Genomic DNA, 17,770 nt, shown 5'->3' with positions numbered 1-17,770 from the left:
TTAGTCAATGAGAAGCAGCCAGGGTATTGCAGACATAATGCTGAAAACAATGGTGCCAATCACAGAAAAACAGGAGGGGAATCCTCTGCTTATATTATCCAATGAAATATGTGTAGATTGACGTTAAGGCGTTAAAATAATTTTTAACTGGCATAAAAATCTGATTCTGTGATAGACTGCTACTCTCACGACCATATCATATAATCTGAAAAATAGGGACTTCCCAAAATGCACTCATTATATACCTGAACATTGGTAATGAAAACGCAAATTTTCAAGCAACAAATGCGTTGGGGAACTATTTACGGTACATACATCAGTAACTCCAATTCGAATAATTCTTCAATTAGCTAAGCAAAATTTTCTCGAATTATAATGGTTAAATTCCAAACAGAACATGAGAAAAAATTGACCAAAACAATGCTGCAATGTCAACGGCCAATTTTCAAATTACGTCGGGGTACCCCGTACCCTTGTACCCTTAAAACTCAAGGCATACAGCTGAATTCTCTACCATTGTTCCGATTTCTCTCGATAATTTTCAATGTATACAGCGGAAATGTAAGGAGATGTAAGATACCAGTGCCGCAAATCGAAAATATAAAAAATAAACACAGGTGACAAGTAACGAAATCCCTAACGAGCACCGATCACAAACAAAAATAAGCAAAGAGGTACACGTGAACATAAATTGTACCAGAAACACGATCAATACCGGTGGCACTCACCTTTATAAATACGCTCAAATTAGATATCCAGTCGGGATCAACACAATGCCAGCATTCAGGTGGGCGGATCAGTAAACGTACCCTGAACGAACTTCTCTCACAAACACACACAGTAGTATTCCGGAATAAAATTCCATAATTGAAAAACGCACTTCCACGTAACGTATGTCTTCCACACCTCCCAATAAATTTTTAAACAGTCATTTAAATACCAAGAGGGATAAATAACGAACTTATTCGATCGAGCTCCATCAGCGCCATCGACCTCCGACGACGACCGCCATCGCACTGACGAGTTTTGAAACAAGTGGCGGGGATAATAGCGCGAGAGGGCGAGAGCGCTGATGGCGCTGCGTGAAAATCTGTGACGTAATCACGTAATTCGAGGCGGGAGCGGGGGTGTCGGTGGTGGAGGAAACGAGTGCAGAAATCATGAAGACGTGAGATATCACTTATTTTCTAAATGTTATGTAAAGCTAATTTCCGTAGAAAAACTAAATAGGAATTCGTTCTATATCGTGAAGGTTATCAAAATGCATCATGACGGATGTGGTACTTTCCTTAAACATGATTAATTTCAAACCTCTTGCGAAAACTTAAATCGTTGACATTGTATGAAATTACTCAAAGTCCAGTCCCATGTGAGTAGCATCAGCACTATTTTTTCTTAGGTGATAAAGATTGCAAAAATACTTTTGTATGTCAAACTTCGGTGGAAATGCTAGTCGCCTTAACTTCGGTGGTAATGTCAATCGCCACTTTGTTATTGAACTACTTGATACAATCGTAGCGGCACCAAGATTTGCACAGTGCTGTGATCTGTATTGTTTTCTTATTGCCTTCTTGATTACAAAAATACTTTTAATGTCAAACTTCGGTGTAAATGCGTCGCCTTAACTTCGGTGGTAATGTCAATCACCTCTTTGTTATTGAACTACTTAGTGCCATCGTAGCGGTACCAAGATGTGCACATGCTGTGATCTGTATTTTTTCTTATTGTCCGCTTGCGTATCCTTGTATTGGCAACTATTTGCTTTCTGGTATTGGGTTCTCCGTTTCTGAGGCGTCTGTCGGACATGGTCTAATTTCTCTTTTATTTCTGGAACTTATTTGAATCTTCATTGGGTCAAAATCGGCTGTAAGTCGAAATGTTCTTATTATAGTAAATTACTCTTGCTTGGATATCAATGGGCTGGTTTCTACGGATGAAATTTTGAATTCCGCAAGTTTCTCGTTACTCCAAGGATTAAGGATCAGGTTCTTCTATCATTTTCTTTGGAAAGGAAAATTATTTCTTCTACCATTAACGTGAAAAAATGTTGGTATTTATTGCTTACAAGGGCTTCCTCTTCATAATCGTCTTGTTATAAGAAGCTTGATATGAATTCCCGGTTATGTAGCATCAGCATCAATATGATGATATTCATATTTTTGAGAGGGGTAAAGTCTGTACATTATTCCTGTTACTAGACAGATTCTCTCTTGACAAATCCAATTATGTTTTTGAGTAGGAAATTATGCGGTAGTATGCATACAATCTATTTGAAAGCCAAATGCATCAATATTCACCACAAAGCATGCCTGTTCACCTTGTTTCCAGTGCATGTTCTCTGGATACAAGGCCTATTGCTGTAATTGAGCAAACCACATAAATCTTGTATGCACTGAACAGCCCTGCATTGATCCTTACCTGGCAGCAACTGAAAACTTTCTGGAATCCCCCTTATTTTCACCTGTTTCAGAGTAATTCCTTTCCCTTATATGTGTTTATATCCATCTTCATAGTTATCCTGGAAACAATACAAAGTACTTACACTGTCCAACTACCAAGGAGGTTTGAAATATTTACAAACTCGTTGCCCTCAACACATACACTATCCTTTTGCTGTAGTGAACATAACTCACATGTTTTCCTTGGGACATCACTAAGAATTTAATTCTGCTGATTCTTATACTCTTTATATGGAAAAGGTAGGCCTGTTATTCTACGTGCAACTGATGGAGGATGCAAGGAAATAACATAAAAAATATCTGGCTGTTGTTACTAGTGATTTTCTACCCTCCCCTGACTCTTAACTCTCCTGGACTGCCTCAAATATATCTTCGGCACAGCCCAACAGTGATATACTAGAATATAATCCATACATGCTATTCTTTTCATCATCCTCCACTTTCACATGTTGAATTCCCTCCCTAAGCCCTCATAATACACTAACACGGCCAAATGCCTTGCTCCTACAGCTCTAGGCTGTTTATCTAAGAAAAAGCTGTACAGAAAAGCCAACCATTCCCACTAAAACACTATTCAGAGTACTTCCACTCTCTCTTGGCCTGGGTAAAATACAAGGGGCTGATTTATGCAAATGGGCTCAATTATTACACAGCTCAGAAACAGATTGGAGAAGGCCCTTTCTTACTTCTGCTAAAGGTTTTGAAGGGATTATTTGCTGAGATCATGTTATATATCTATTTAAGAATGATCAACACTTTCCTTGAGGTGAGACCTCAATGGAGGGCTGCCAAATTTTATACTCTTTTTAGTTAGCCTGAGATTAATAACATCGAAAGAATTACATGTATTCATTATATGAACATGTTTTTCATTTTCCCTCTCTGGAGCATCTCAACTCGGAGCAATGTACTTTGAGTTTTGCTGATTGTGTACAACAAGGTTTTTCAGGCAGGAGAAATATATTTTCCTGGGAGAAACAATTGTAGGCATTTTCTTTAGTCTTATAGTGTCATAACTCCTTAAGCTGTGGCACAAAAGCAGTCTCTGATGCATTTTCACTTAACAAAACGAATGCCAATTAACAGAATTCATAAATTTCACCCTCAAGTAGTGTAGTTAATTGAATATTATTAATTTTTCCATATAATTTTTAAAAAATTGCACCCGACTGCATAGTAGTTTCAGAGAAATTGAGAAAAGAGCATTGAAGATTGCTGTGCAGTAGTCAAAAGCTGAGGACAACACTGACCTGCACCCAACTTATGAAAATTCTGATGATTTCAAGAGAAGTGCAAAAAAAGCTTAAAAAAATAAATGTACAATAGAAGAGTTTATTGAAACCCTGATATCTCTCCTCCTTTAATTGTTAAATTTAACATCAATATTTTTTTCAGCCAAATTAAACAGACTCACCACTCTTGTATTAACAATACCATGGACAGAATTGGTCGGTGAGTGATGTTCCTGGCAAAAGGTGTTTTTGGGTTATTCTTTCTAAACTTGTTCTTTGCGTTTTCCATTTATATATTTTCTAACCATGCACAGTTGCTGTAATTTGTTCTTTCCTTGAAATATTTACCCTTAGAGTCCGTTATTTTGGTAGAAACTTCCAAAGATGTCATGGGCATATCAAGAATTGCCACCATTGGGTTTTTTCCCTATTGTGATTCTTTACATTTCTTATTTGGAAGTGTGTGAATATGACATGAAAGGTATTCTTTTACTATGTTACTTAATCACAACAAATTTCTGTTGTGATAAGTTATTGCAGAGCACTTAAATTTCTTTCTGATTTTTAGAGATAGTACCAGCTTTATTTCTGAAAATTGGGAACACAATTTCTCTTGCCAAAACTTCCTTCTATTTTCTTACAACCAGTATGAAAAACTACTCACTACAATTGTAACAGCTTGGTAAGACTCAATCATCAATATTGTTCAATAAAAGTAATGATAACTGCAGATTACTGAAAAAATATTTCTAAATGGTAGAGCCAAGCTTTCAGATACAGAATGCTGATGATACAATACTTAAGAGCCTAGATTATCTTGTGATTGATTAAACCATTTGATGGATTATGTATCATTTATTTAAACATTCAACTCTACCCTACTTTTTTCTTATCCATTTTCTCATTCCTACCTTCCTCTATCGATGAGATCTCATAACAACTAACCATTCAGAGCTACCGACCCAAAAGATTCAGAAAAAGCAATACCCAGAAACCAGTGACAATCACTTAACCCTCTTAATGCTATCCTTCTTCATGGGATATTGGTAAGAAATACAGAAGGTATTTTCATAAAATGTAGCAACTAGGAAAAAAAAGACAGCCATTTTATCAAATATCCATGCGAGTTTTTATTTTTGATTGACGAGGTTAACCTGGTCAATATAGAAAAAAATATTTTTACACTTGGTGAAATAAGTTAAAGTTAAAGCAATATAATAAGCTACAACTAATTAATAATGGAAAATGCAAGAACCAATATATATGGGCCCGCTGCACTTTTTGCCCGAGCAGCAAAAGCCAATATATCAGCCACACTATAAGGGTTAAAGAATGACGATAGTTTATTTTTCTTCAGTTATTCATTCTTGGTTTACAACCTCAAACAACAAATAGTCGAAGCTCTACTGCACCATAATGATTATAGCTCATTAAATGAGAATTACTGTACTTTCTATCAGTTGCATGTATTCACTCATGATTGACTTGAAGGTTATTTTAAATAGTACACTATATAACGAAAGAATAGTTTCTATTTGTTATAACAAAGATAGGTACTATTTGAAACAGCCTTTGGGGTACTACAGTTTATCTACAGGGCACGGGAATAATAAAAAATGCATTAGTAAGGCATAAGTTATACTTTAATGGCCACCAGTATTGAGCATAAAATATTGAGGATCATAGATGAAATACAAGGTATGTTCACTGAATGATGCCATTCAGCGAATTAAAATCGCAAAATCAATTACCTAATAAAGAGTGGATAAATATTTTTCAGTAAGACGATATAAATTCCTCAGAGCAGCAGAAATTAAAAACAAGTAGTTAAGAAAAGGTTGGTAAAATTTATCACTTACGTCAGAAATTTTTTATTAATTTTTTGTATTTTCCCTGCTCACCAACTTCGATTGTGTTGACTAGGTACAAAATTTATATCTGCTATTTTGGCTCTGTGGGTATAACTAACAGTTAGGTAGCACATTTGGCACTTGCCCTGGAAGAAGAATTATAGTATTAGTATCCATTGCAAGTCGCCACAATGACAGCTCAAGATTCTCCCTTAGCGAACCTATCCAAACATTGGGCATGCATTTTGCCCATCGTGTCAAGACTCCCACCCCTAATTCCAGACCTTGATGCAGGGTTAAATTTCCATATACTTGTAAATAAATGTCTTAATACTTTGTTAAATGTCCATATACAAGGCATCTGAAACTGCTCCAGGTTGAAAGACACTATGTATCAACATAATATCAATAGAAAGACTGAGTCCATTCTTTAATAGGATGGCACCTGCATTTATCTTGAAACAGTAAACTCACTGTTTCTAGATAAGTTGCATCTACTGGTCATGACAAAATTGCAATTTCTTTCCTTCCAACATAATGCTCCTATCCATCATACCTCTTCCCAGTGTGTTCTGGTATAAAGATAATGAGCTTACGACAGGAAGTCACGGGAGATTACCAGTACAAGATGATGTATTCCTTTTCTTCCTCGATTCAGCACATGATCAACATCATTGTAAGCAAGAAAATTAAAGTAAGAAAACTGAAATCAAAACTGTAAAAAATTCAAAAAGCAAAAACTGTTGCAGTTACTATCACTATGATTTCTAGATGCCAATAAAAGGGAGAAAAGATGGTTATTAAGTATATGCCTAACAACAATCTGAGGAAAAAAGTGAGTCATTCTTGAAATTATCTTGGCTCACTTTGAACTCAATAGGGGCACTTTTGGGAAAGAAAGAAAGTTAGCATACACAGAAGGGTCTCCTTAGAGATGAGAATGCTATGCAGAAGAAACTAACTGCAGTTATTAATTCAAAAGCAAAACAAATGAAGATAGAAAGTGGTAAATTAATTTATATAAAGGCTATTTTGACTCTTACTCAACTAATACTAGAAATGGAAAATTCGTTCTGATTTTTTCCGCCAGACTGAGCACCCCTAACAGAATACTGGGACGCCCTTCCGAGCCTTGTCCGATGACAAATCTGTTTCCCAAACACCACCATTGGAAACATAACATTTATATTTGTATCCCCTCAACTTCTATACTGTCCATCTTAATCCATTAACTTCATTCACAATAGGGTAGTTTCCTTCATCAAAGAAAACGAAAGGCATTGATTGCGATTCATTACCCACCATTAGTGTATTCATAATATACAAATTATTTGGTTTTAGAATTCCCAGTTCAGACAAATGGCAATGGTCAATTTTAACCGCATTTGAAAAAGGCCAGATTGGTGCCCATGCGATGCCACTCCACGTGACGTCACAGGGACCTATTTTCTATACGAGTAGGTAGGAGTTTTACAACATCTGAGATTACCAATGCATGCATGTGGCACAGAGCTCAGAGAAACATCTCTTAATAATCACCTATAAAAACTGCCTAATGTCGGGAAAGTTTCCTTCGTTTGATAAGGTATTAATAATCCTTATTTAAGCCAAGCGCTACCTGCTAGCAGCCTGCATCGTATCAGCACTCAAAGCCTCGCCCCAAGGTCACCTCACACGCCGACAGCGGGAACCAGAATGACGTCACACGGTGTTTTCCCAGCATTCATACTTAGCCGTCCCGTTTTCGTGTGCTTGAAAATTTTCACTTTTCATTTAATCGCTAAAAATAGATATCGTCATTTAAAAACCTAAAAACGTTTAATATGTACTCCAGGAGTAATAATCTTTCGATTTAGGCAATAAAAAAATAATAGGAAATCACCCTATTGATGTACAAAATAATCTATATTCCTCTAAAGGTTAATAATGGAGTTGTTCACTGAACACTTGCAAACGAGATCCATTAAGATAATTCCATAGATGGATGGGAACAATAGGTCATAACTCATAACAAAAAAAGAAGTCTTCTTCATTTAGCTATTTTCTCACTACTGAATAAGAAAAACATGCTAAAGTTGCCACCCTCTTCTCATGAGTCAGCTTTCATTCACGGGATCGAGCGAGCAAAATAGAAAATATTGTAATTTTTGACTGAATGATCATGCGTATGAGTTCATTTGCGAATTTTTCTGTTTTCATACACATGATCATTCACCATGTACAACAGCCTTTAGTGTGTTAATGTACGTGAGATGGATGCAAAATGCTGAACAAGTAGTGGAAAAGCAGGGAACCACTCAGCAAGACTCGGTGGCATCATGAATTTGTCAGCGAAAGGGGTAACCTTGTTGATATTTGGCTACTGATAACTTGAGAAGTAGGAGATAGGTTTAGAAATGGAAAAAATATTGGTCTCTTTATTTTTCATACTCTATAGCAATCAAAAATAATTAAAAAATGGCAAATGAGCCCGTTGTTTCTTGTTCCTTAACCTAATGCATGCAGTAGCTTATGGCTAAAATGAGGGCAAGGAAATATATTAATGGCATAATAATATTAATAAAGTGATATACTTAACTATTTTAACCAATGTAAAGGAAAGCTCAAATAACCAAATATAAAAGATGACACTTTTTAACATTTGCTTTACAATAGGCACGACTCAGGAGGCATTGGATTTGTTAAAGAGAATCAAGGGAATAGGGCAGTGAATCAGCAAACCAAAATAAAGTTGTTCACCCCATGATACGGTTTATTAAAGACACACCATCTACCACCTCTTTCATATGTCTCCCAACCATTTCTGCCTCGGTTCTCCTGACAAGAGCACATTCCAACCCATCTCCAGATCTCCACTTAGTGATCAATCATGTACATGGGAACCAAAGAGCAAAGGAACTAGTTGGGAGCTGGAGAAGAATATGGAGCAGAGAATCTCAAAAGAGTGGAGAGCACTCCATGCAAACCAATTTGAAAATTATCTAATAATGACAGTTTTTTCAATGCTAATATGTTCCACCAACTGCTAGCATTTTAAAAATACAGATAAAACCTATTTAACCTTTTTGTGTCGAACATCATGTGGAGCCGATGAGCATTATCGTACGTAGAGGACCTACATCAGGTCTAGCTGGCATGGATATTTCAACGCAAATGACTGGGCAGCGGCTATAGGTGGTACGAGAGAAGGGAAATGACCTCTGAGAAGCAATGGTCGAATGCATTTAGGCCCTGCCTGAAACCCAGCTTAGTGAGACCTTAGGGCCACTCCTGGGCAATTAAGCTGGACCCTTATACTCATTTATGATCCTCCTTGCTGCAGGAATCAATTATGAAGTGGTTATATTGTCAGTGGTTTTTGCAAAGAAACATTTTGTTGAATACTCCTTTTTTTTGACTCTGAAAAAAGTTTTTTTCAGTGCTTAAACAATTTTCAAACAAAATTTTAGCGTTAGTTTAGAGTTTCAGTACCTTGTGTTCACTAACTTTGCCGTTACCAATGCTAGACATCCATTTAAAATTCTACTATGCTTAAAAAAATGTTAGTAATTCTTAGAGAAGAGTAATTAAATATAATATTTGGTTTCAAAAAACAATGGTAACATAATAAGTTGACCATAGACTTGTACTAAGATAGGCAGTGAGTTAAGAGTCTAGTCCAGTGGCAGGGGTAAGGGCCGGGCACCCCCCTGAGTTAGGTCCCAAATCGGATGGATGTGAATACCAGAGTAACTTCACCCCAAAAAAAGAGCTCCATACAGAAAGGTTTAAAATATTTCTATGCTACTCGTAGCAAGGAAAAAGTTTTCCTCTAGTACACGCAGGCAGGAATGGGTTAACACCACTAATCCCCTGGATAATCAGGCGGGACTTGAACACGTGACTTTCAGTTGAATATGCGAGGATACACCAGCCACCACTGAGACCAGCTACATTGAATCTTAAATTATATAAGCATTACTGCTCACAAAACTATTTTTTTGGTCTTAAAATAGTCTTCTCCCCATAACTCTGTAGTACATAACCATTAGAAAACTGAATTGAAAGTAGGGGACTTTTAACATTGAAGTTGAATTGGATACCATGCCAAATAATCATTCAAACTATTCCGCAAATTGATGATCAGAAAACAGGAAATATATACCATAAAACATAACTTAGGGCAACAATATTTTCAAGAAACACATATCAACCTTAACCAACCATCAACATTAAAATCCAGCACTGGAAAAGATCGAAGGAATAATAATGACTTTAAGATGATGCATGGAAACCTGGGAATGGCTTAAATCAAAAGGGAAAATTACAGTAGGATTTAAGGAAATATGGGTAAAATGGACTACAAACAAGTCAGAAGATTCGGTCATTACAGTTGGGAACATAACTAACTTGTCAATTCCACAAAATAAAAATAAAAACTTTTACAACAACTCAAACTTTGCTTCTTAACCTTTTCCCTACTGAAGATGTAAATATACGTGTGGACATTTCTTGACCCGGGAGATGAAAGCCGTATATTTCGGTCTGAGATTTTCTTACGCAAGTGAACGAGAGCCGTATATATACGTTTCCTAGCTCTCCCCCGTTTATGACGGTCGCGGGTGTACGACGTCTTTGTTTCGGGACCCAGCACTGCGGGGTTTAGGCTTTACCCTTGGAATCCGGGAGCAGGTACCCTGACCTCTCATCTTTTATTACCCCTCTTAGCGGTCATGCAATTGTTTATCCAGTCAGTTTTCGAAATAAATATTTGTCCTTTTCTCAAGAAATATTAACTAAGAATTAAATTCTTTGTCTTTTGAGCTGCGTTTACAATTTTTAAACAAAATTCTACGTTAATATTAACTTATATCTCGAGTTCTGTATAAACAGTAACATGGAAATTGTTGCTGCATTACATGCGTTAATATTGACCTTAGATTTTCATTTAAAATCTGACAATGCTCTGAAAAAATGAGAAATTCAATTCAAAATCTGCAATTTACGCGCAAGCAACAATTATCCATGTGCTAAATACATATAAGCAATACATAGGTTGACCGCAAACCAATGCCGCAGGTTTGGTCGTAAACCCGGAAAGGAGAGAGCACAACTACTCTTGGAGTCCGAGATAGTGCGGAGTCCCAGCGGGGAATGAATGTCTTCCAAAAAGGCTCCGTACCACGAGAAAGAAGAGTCTCTTGGGGCTCAGTACAGCAGTCATGCTAAGACGAAAACTCCGCCGTCTCGAGAGGGTTAAGTAACATCACCCAAAATAGGTTACAATATACACAAGCAACTTCACAGGTACCACCACTGCAAATGGGAGGGGACTTCATTAGAAGCAGTGCCTTACTAGGTGAAATGTGGTATATAAATTGATGTTAATAATAATTATCACGATTTTAAGTTTGTGCGCTCAAGCAATTACTTAAAATTATTTCACAATTTCAGTTTGCATTTAACACAACGATGTTCTTTTCCATGATTCATTTTTTTATGCCATCAAAGAGCTTTATCTCAAATACTAAATAATGATATCCATGGTTATAAGCACCATTCATGTGAAATATGCATTATAGTACATATAATCAAAGCAATAATTAATACTTACATGAGGCATTGCTCGCTCATTCATTAAGCTCACCCTTAGCAACACAGCAACTGTTACTCATTTTATTCTCCTTTTCTATATCCCAATCACAGCTTCTACTTCCTAGTGGAACTAATAAATCATTGGTCAATATGTCTCACAAGGACTCACCTCCACTCCATGTTCATTGTGGAAGATTCCTTACCTCGGATGCTTATAAGTCTTATTTATATCCATATCTGCTTCAAGGCGGTGGAAAAAGCAGAGAAGAATCCAGAACAATGTCACCAAATCTGACAAAAAAAATTCCAGGCTTCATGGCAGCACTGTAAGCCAACTTCTAAAAACGATTTAGTTTACTTAATGGACTTAAGATTAATTCGAGAAAAGTGAACTCAAAATAGAGAATCTTTCTAAAACAAGGGAACCTGACCCTAATTTTAAAGACTTAGTAAATGTCAGTCAAATATTACGGTTACAACCGATAATTTCACCACACAATTCCAAACAATGGTAGCCATTCAACAGAATTATAGGCATTACAAGGAAAGGGTATGGCAGGTACAATTGTAGTTGAGAAAATTATTGAGAAAAAGGGAAAGTACTTAGGTCATGATTTCTGCCACTGTCTCAAGGGAAATACATGGTTGACCTCCTTGATTTTGAAATCCTATGTATTTACTGAGGGGTTCAATGATTTCAATCATTTTGTTCACTTTCTTTCAGATGCATATAATCATCTAGTTCTTTGACAAGTTGCAAGATTCACTTGGGCAGTTTTGACTGGGTATTTCAGTCATATTCTGATAATAAACAAAAGTAATGTGGTCCATCATATTTCTTAATAATTCACTTTAAAAAACGTGTATCTCTACATAAAAACATTGTAATTTCTTCACTTATTATATCAAATATTTTAATCAAACCCGTGGTCTGTGAAGAACGATTTGTTTGTATTGGTAATACAGGAGCTAAAATCAGCTTGAGAGAATATTGGTCACAAAGATTAGTAGTTGTTTGATAGTAAGGGTCAAAGTGGTTAGATGATAAGGCCAAAAATGCTTTCACAGGGGTCACCTCCTCTACATTTGAAGCCTTTTCTTTGTGACTCACAATCAGACACCCTTTTGCCCAGAAATCTGAAAATAAGGATCAATCTGAGTTTCTTCCTCAGTTTATGAGCAGCTTTTCATGCTTGCATATTGAAAATGGAAAAATGCATAGTTGGGCAAAAATAACCTGATACACATGATAATATAACGGGAAGTTCAAGTCCAAACTGGTCTTAACATTGCCACACACATTTGAGGCAGACATTCTTAATCTTCATGTGAGCCCATTGCCTAATTGCAAATTTTATACAATAACACAGATATCATGAGCCCCAATGAATTGCTCTTCCCTTAACCTGGTCTTTGACCAACAGTGAATTCTTGTATGCTAAAAAGTAAAGTAATATGTATCCAATAATAATAATATCCAGGAAATAATATGTAGCTGCCCAGAGAGCAAGTATTAAGTGATAATGAAATCACTGCCTCAGCCAGCATCAAATCAAGCCACCAAACAAATTACATCTTCAGTTGAGAAAAATACTGAAAATATCTCGGGTTTAGGTGAAAATGTGCATTTTCTCAAACAATCACCTCAAAGTATACATTAATCGCAGTATCATACATATTTTGAGCATTTTTCATTCAGGCAGAAATTAACAGTAAATATCAATACATTTTATTGATCAAATGAAAAAAATACCTTTTTCATGCCTAATCCATACTCAAGTTTTCTGGTAGGGTATATTGACACATAAATGATCATTCATTATATACTCAACCCTAAAAAAAATAAGAATTTTTGTTTTTTGAACCTTAAGTTATGTCGTATATCAATGCTAAACATATGTCCCACATTCTCTAGATAGTCAATCACCTCAAAGTATACATTAGCTCGAGTGGTTTAGGAGGGATTAAGCTACTTATATTGACTTTTATACATATAAAGATAAATACTTTTCACTCATGACCGTTAACGTAAATGGCAATAACAATTTATCCATTTACTAGCTTAAGCCACCATGATATGCATATGGTGGGAGATGTTGAGGTATCACATCTGCACGCATACATAAAAAAAATTAATGCGCACTGTGAGAGATTTGAATGCCTGAGTTTGACTAGCATTCATTTAAGTGAGTCCTTCAATGTTCAAGGCAAAAATGAATTCCTAAACCAATTCATTCAACAAAATATTTCTCTTACTTTATCATTTCTATTTGACCTAGAAGTATAGATTAGTTTTACGATGATGTACTCCATGTTACTTTTATGTTTATTAATCTAATATATAAAAGTCTTGTGTCACAGTTTTTAGTCACCAAACTCCTCTGAAATGGCTGGATCGATACCTATGAAATTTTGTGTGTATATCCAGTAGGTCTGAGAATATGATGTTAACTATTTTAATTATTCCACAGTGCCCATGAGGCCCTGAATCACTTCCATAAGAAATACTCTCCTTCTGTACATGTTAAGTTTGTCATTAATCCCTGCAGAACTTTTTTCTTTTGCATATTGTGCACAATTGTGCATTTCTATTGCATTTTGCATATGGCATGTTGCATTGGATATTGCATTGCATTTTGCATATTGTGCATTTCTATTGCACATTGCATTTGCAAATTAGGGATGATAGTCACATTTAGTTGATACATACACCATTGGAAAGAAGAAGAAATGCACATTTTTATCCTTGCAATCGATTTGCATTTCGCACATGATTTATGGTTGAAAAATGTGAAAAATGAAAAAATTTGAAAAACAATACCTAAATATGCTGAAATTTTAGTGTTTTTTGGCTAACTGTCCCCTTGATGACCATCAGTATTGTTTATGTAGTTTGACATCTCTTCTATCGATACAGTTTGCGATACCAGCGAAGCTTCAAATTCTCCACCGGAGTTTTTGAATTAATTGGATTTGTTCGGCATGCCATCGCTCTGTTTACTACAAGGTTGGATCTCCAGTTAAATATGCTTCGTAATTTGAACCCACTGCGGCTGTGCAATGGCATGCGATTAGTCATTAAAAAATTGATGAAAAACGTTGTCAAACATTTTGAATGGAAAGTTCTATGGAGAACATGTACATATTACTACTACCAAACCCTATTATTCCGACAATGTGCCAATTGAACTCAAACGGGTTCATTTTCCAATTAAATTAGAATTCGCAACGACAGTCAATTAGTCCCAAGGCCAAACGATGTCGGTTTTCGGCTTAGATTTGGGTACACCATGTGTTTCACACGGACAATTATACATGGCATACTCTCGCGTGAGTAAACCATCCAATTTTGAATTTTCTTTTTCTTTGAGGTTTCTTTCATTGCCTGATGATGCGCCCTGTAACGGATGCGAAAGCTTGCAAGACAAAGCGCAACACGCAGCTGCACCCATAAGCCATTAGCGACGAAACCATCCAGTTTGTTTGTGTTGGCTTAAGATGGCCTTACTAAAAATATCATACAATCCATTGCACTAAGAGACTGATAATGTCTATTTTTTTAATTGCCAATATTTGTTTAAGAGATGACAGTTGAAATTTATTAAGATAAAGAAGTACAATGCATTAAAAAAATAAATGCTTGATGTTTGTTATTTTTCCAGGTTGTAATCATTCACAGTGCTCCACTCCTGTTCGAGTCATACACCACATCCCCACACGCTTACAATAAGTCAGTATTTTTATTTGACTTTCAAAATATTCACTAGAAATAATTTACAAGGCAAAACAATGTTTGCTGGGTCAGCTAGTAAATATATGTGTAAACAATCTATGTATGGCACATAGTCCCCAAGTCTATCATCGACTAACCTAATTAGTGTAAAAGATGTTATGTACTATGTTAACTTATCACAGGTTTTGATATAACACAGTGCTTCCCTTAGTATTTTGTTTATTTCACAGATCCTTTGGGCACCGGATCTCAAACGCTTGCCGCATATTCTAAGTATTACGAGCTGAAAAATGCGACGTAGCACCTCTCTTTTCCTTTCATATCACGAGGACCTCCCCACAACATACTTGACAAATCCTTGCTTAATTATGCCTCAGTTACAAATATTTCTTATACTTTTCCCAAAAATAGTTTCAAACAATGAAATTGTACAATCATTGATAAAATATTTGTTCCTCGAATCCTGGTAGACAGGGAAGAGTCAAAGGAAAGAAATTGAAATAAAAATAATGGTAAAAGAAATGATTGATGGTACAACTGTAGTTATTTACCATGTAACAAACAGTTTAAATAACAATATCAAAAAAGTAACTGTTTGACACAAACTGTTCAGATAGAAAAATGTTAAGGTAACATGATGCATAAAGTCAATAACTATATTAACAAAAAATAACAGCATCTTTGCATCTTACCATTTGAAATAGGTATTACTGGGTTTACTGGAAGTGCAACAGGAGAAAAATCAGAAACTAATAGTCTTTAAAATAAAAAGATTTTTCTACACATACATTCATATTTTGCTATTTAATTGATATTCCATGGCATTAAAACTTGTGAAAGTCCCTTAGTATCCAGGAAAGTGGTCACTCAGTGTGAATCATGTTGACACAATGCTTCTTTTATTGTGTATTTCTACATATAGGACGAATTGCAAGGCCAACCACTATTTCACATGCGTGTAATATCATCACATGTAGCTTTTTGGTTAAGGGATGATATATGGATTTTTGAAGAGTTCACAGAAAAGCCAAAGTTATAGTCCTTTACTACTGAATGCAATTCAATCATGACATGTAATTTAGAGGAAGTCAATTCACTATTGACAGGAAGTAAAAGACTAAAGAGAAAGTAAGATGGTAGGTAGCCAAAACTACATGACTTTTACCGTGGTTCTAGCTAGTGCATTTTGATTGCTATGGATGATTATCCCATATAAAATTTCCGATTCCATTTTCCTTCGTAAAATATTTTAAATACGCCAAAACATTCCTTTTGCAGTAAAGAAAGCAAAAATCAAAACTTTCCCATTGATATATTACGAAAAGGCTCAGCCTACCAGGCCACCAATTATAAGCATTTCTTCTGAATTTATGAGCGATGGGTAAAATCCATATTGGAGGGTCAGACACCAGTGACAATCATGTGGTCACAAAAACTGTATTTGTACCTCTAAGCTAGAGCAGAATATTCAAAACACAATATAGAGCAGCATATTGAATACTTGGCTCAATCCCATTTGTAGCAGGGTTTGAGTGAAGCATTGCATTCCATTCATTTGTCTCAACCATTGCAACATGCAAATTTCCAAAAATATTCTTAAAAGCTAAATGTCTTATTTCTACAGCACCTGATGGCACCAGGCTTTCTCTCCATGACCAGAAATACTAGCAGTAAAAAATTGGGGTTAAAAAAATCAGAACCTGATATAAATTAAAATACTATAGTCTTAATTTCTATAAAATATTATTCTCAGGAGTTAACTTGTTATGACAAATCGATGAAATATCAGAAGTTACACCACTAAGACAAAATAAGATCAAGAGTAATATAATTTTATTGATTATTAAATTTTCAAGTTTTATAAAGGTTTTCAAACACTTTCTAAAGTAAGTGCTATTTATAATAAATTCTCAATGCAAAAATAAGGCAACCCAACATTGGCAAAAGGATTGCTTGAATTTCTATCTCAAAAAAAAGATACATTTCAGAGTTGAAGAGCAAAGTCAATGTCTTACTAATGCTAAAAAAATGTAGCAAAGAAAAATCAATTTCTCATAGAATCTCCTGAGAAATGCACATTTCTGCTTGAGGTTACTTAATCATTTTTAGAAAAATAGAAATTTGCAATTACAAGGAAAATTCTTCAATGGACTTCGGCAATATTGCCGCTATGGCTCTACATCTGATCACTCCTTAAACCAGAAATTCATTTACGAAAATAATTGGTCCAGATCTCATTAAAATATTTATTTAAAATATTCTAAGCACACCATATAGTATTTGTGCTTATAATACTTAGGAAAAGGTGACTTGAAGGATTCATTTAATTATGAAAGAATTGTCAACAGCAAAATAAATTTGAGTCAATATCTAATGCAAAAATTTCCACCTATAAGCCAGATTTACGAGAAGCATGGTACATGTGTAATTTCCTGGACATATCCATAAGATATCTATGCAACAAAAGAATTTACTTTTGGAAAGAAGCTTAAAACAAATGAATTCTTTAAACACAGCAGTGAATATAACAGAGACCAAGGATTCAATAATTAAGATACCTTCCAATACAAAAAACAATTGAATACTTTGGTTTAAAATGTCATGGTTCATCATGCCTAACAATATTTATTTGGGTACACCTGTTGACAATATCACCTAATAGTTTTGTCTCCACTGCAGGTCACCTCCTAAGGGTAATGACAATTGTTTATTATGCATCAATGGTTTATATCGACAAGAGGGTGTAGGAATTAAGGATAAGAATGCGGGAAGTTTATTTTCCTTCTTGAAATGACTCAAATTTAGGATTGATCTTCTGTATATCTCCATCATACCATAACTTGTAAACTCAAATTTTCATGTCTGCCACAGGATGATGAAAAAGAATTGACAACAGGAAGAGGGCATATTTGTCCTCTTCCT

The 17,770-nt window shown here is 35.5% G+C and overlaps 1 protein-coding gene across 1 annotated transcript in view; it reads right to left on the bottom strand.

Annotated features, from left to right (window-relative positions):
* The window catches only part of LOC124164856 (ADP-ribosylation factor-like protein 4C), a 109,084-nt gene extending 108,076 nt beyond the window's left edge, over positions 1–1,008 (bottom strand). The window contains exon 1 of the mRNA XM_046542064.1: positions 729–1,008. The gene's annotated coding sequence lies outside the window, so the exon portion shown is untranslated. The remainder of the gene's footprint in view (positions 1–728) is intronic.
* Between the last annotated feature and the right edge of the window lie 16,762 nt (positions 1,009–17,770).

Source organism: Ischnura elegans, chromosome 9 (genome assembly GCF_921293095.1).
Source record: "Ischnura elegans chromosome 9, ioIscEleg1.1, whole genome shotgun sequence".
Classification (NCBI taxonomy): Eukaryota; Metazoa; Arthropoda; class Insecta; order Odonata; family Coenagrionidae; genus Ischnura; species Ischnura elegans.
Note: the sequence above shows the minus strand (reverse complement) of the source record. Positions and strands in the feature narration are given on the sequence as shown.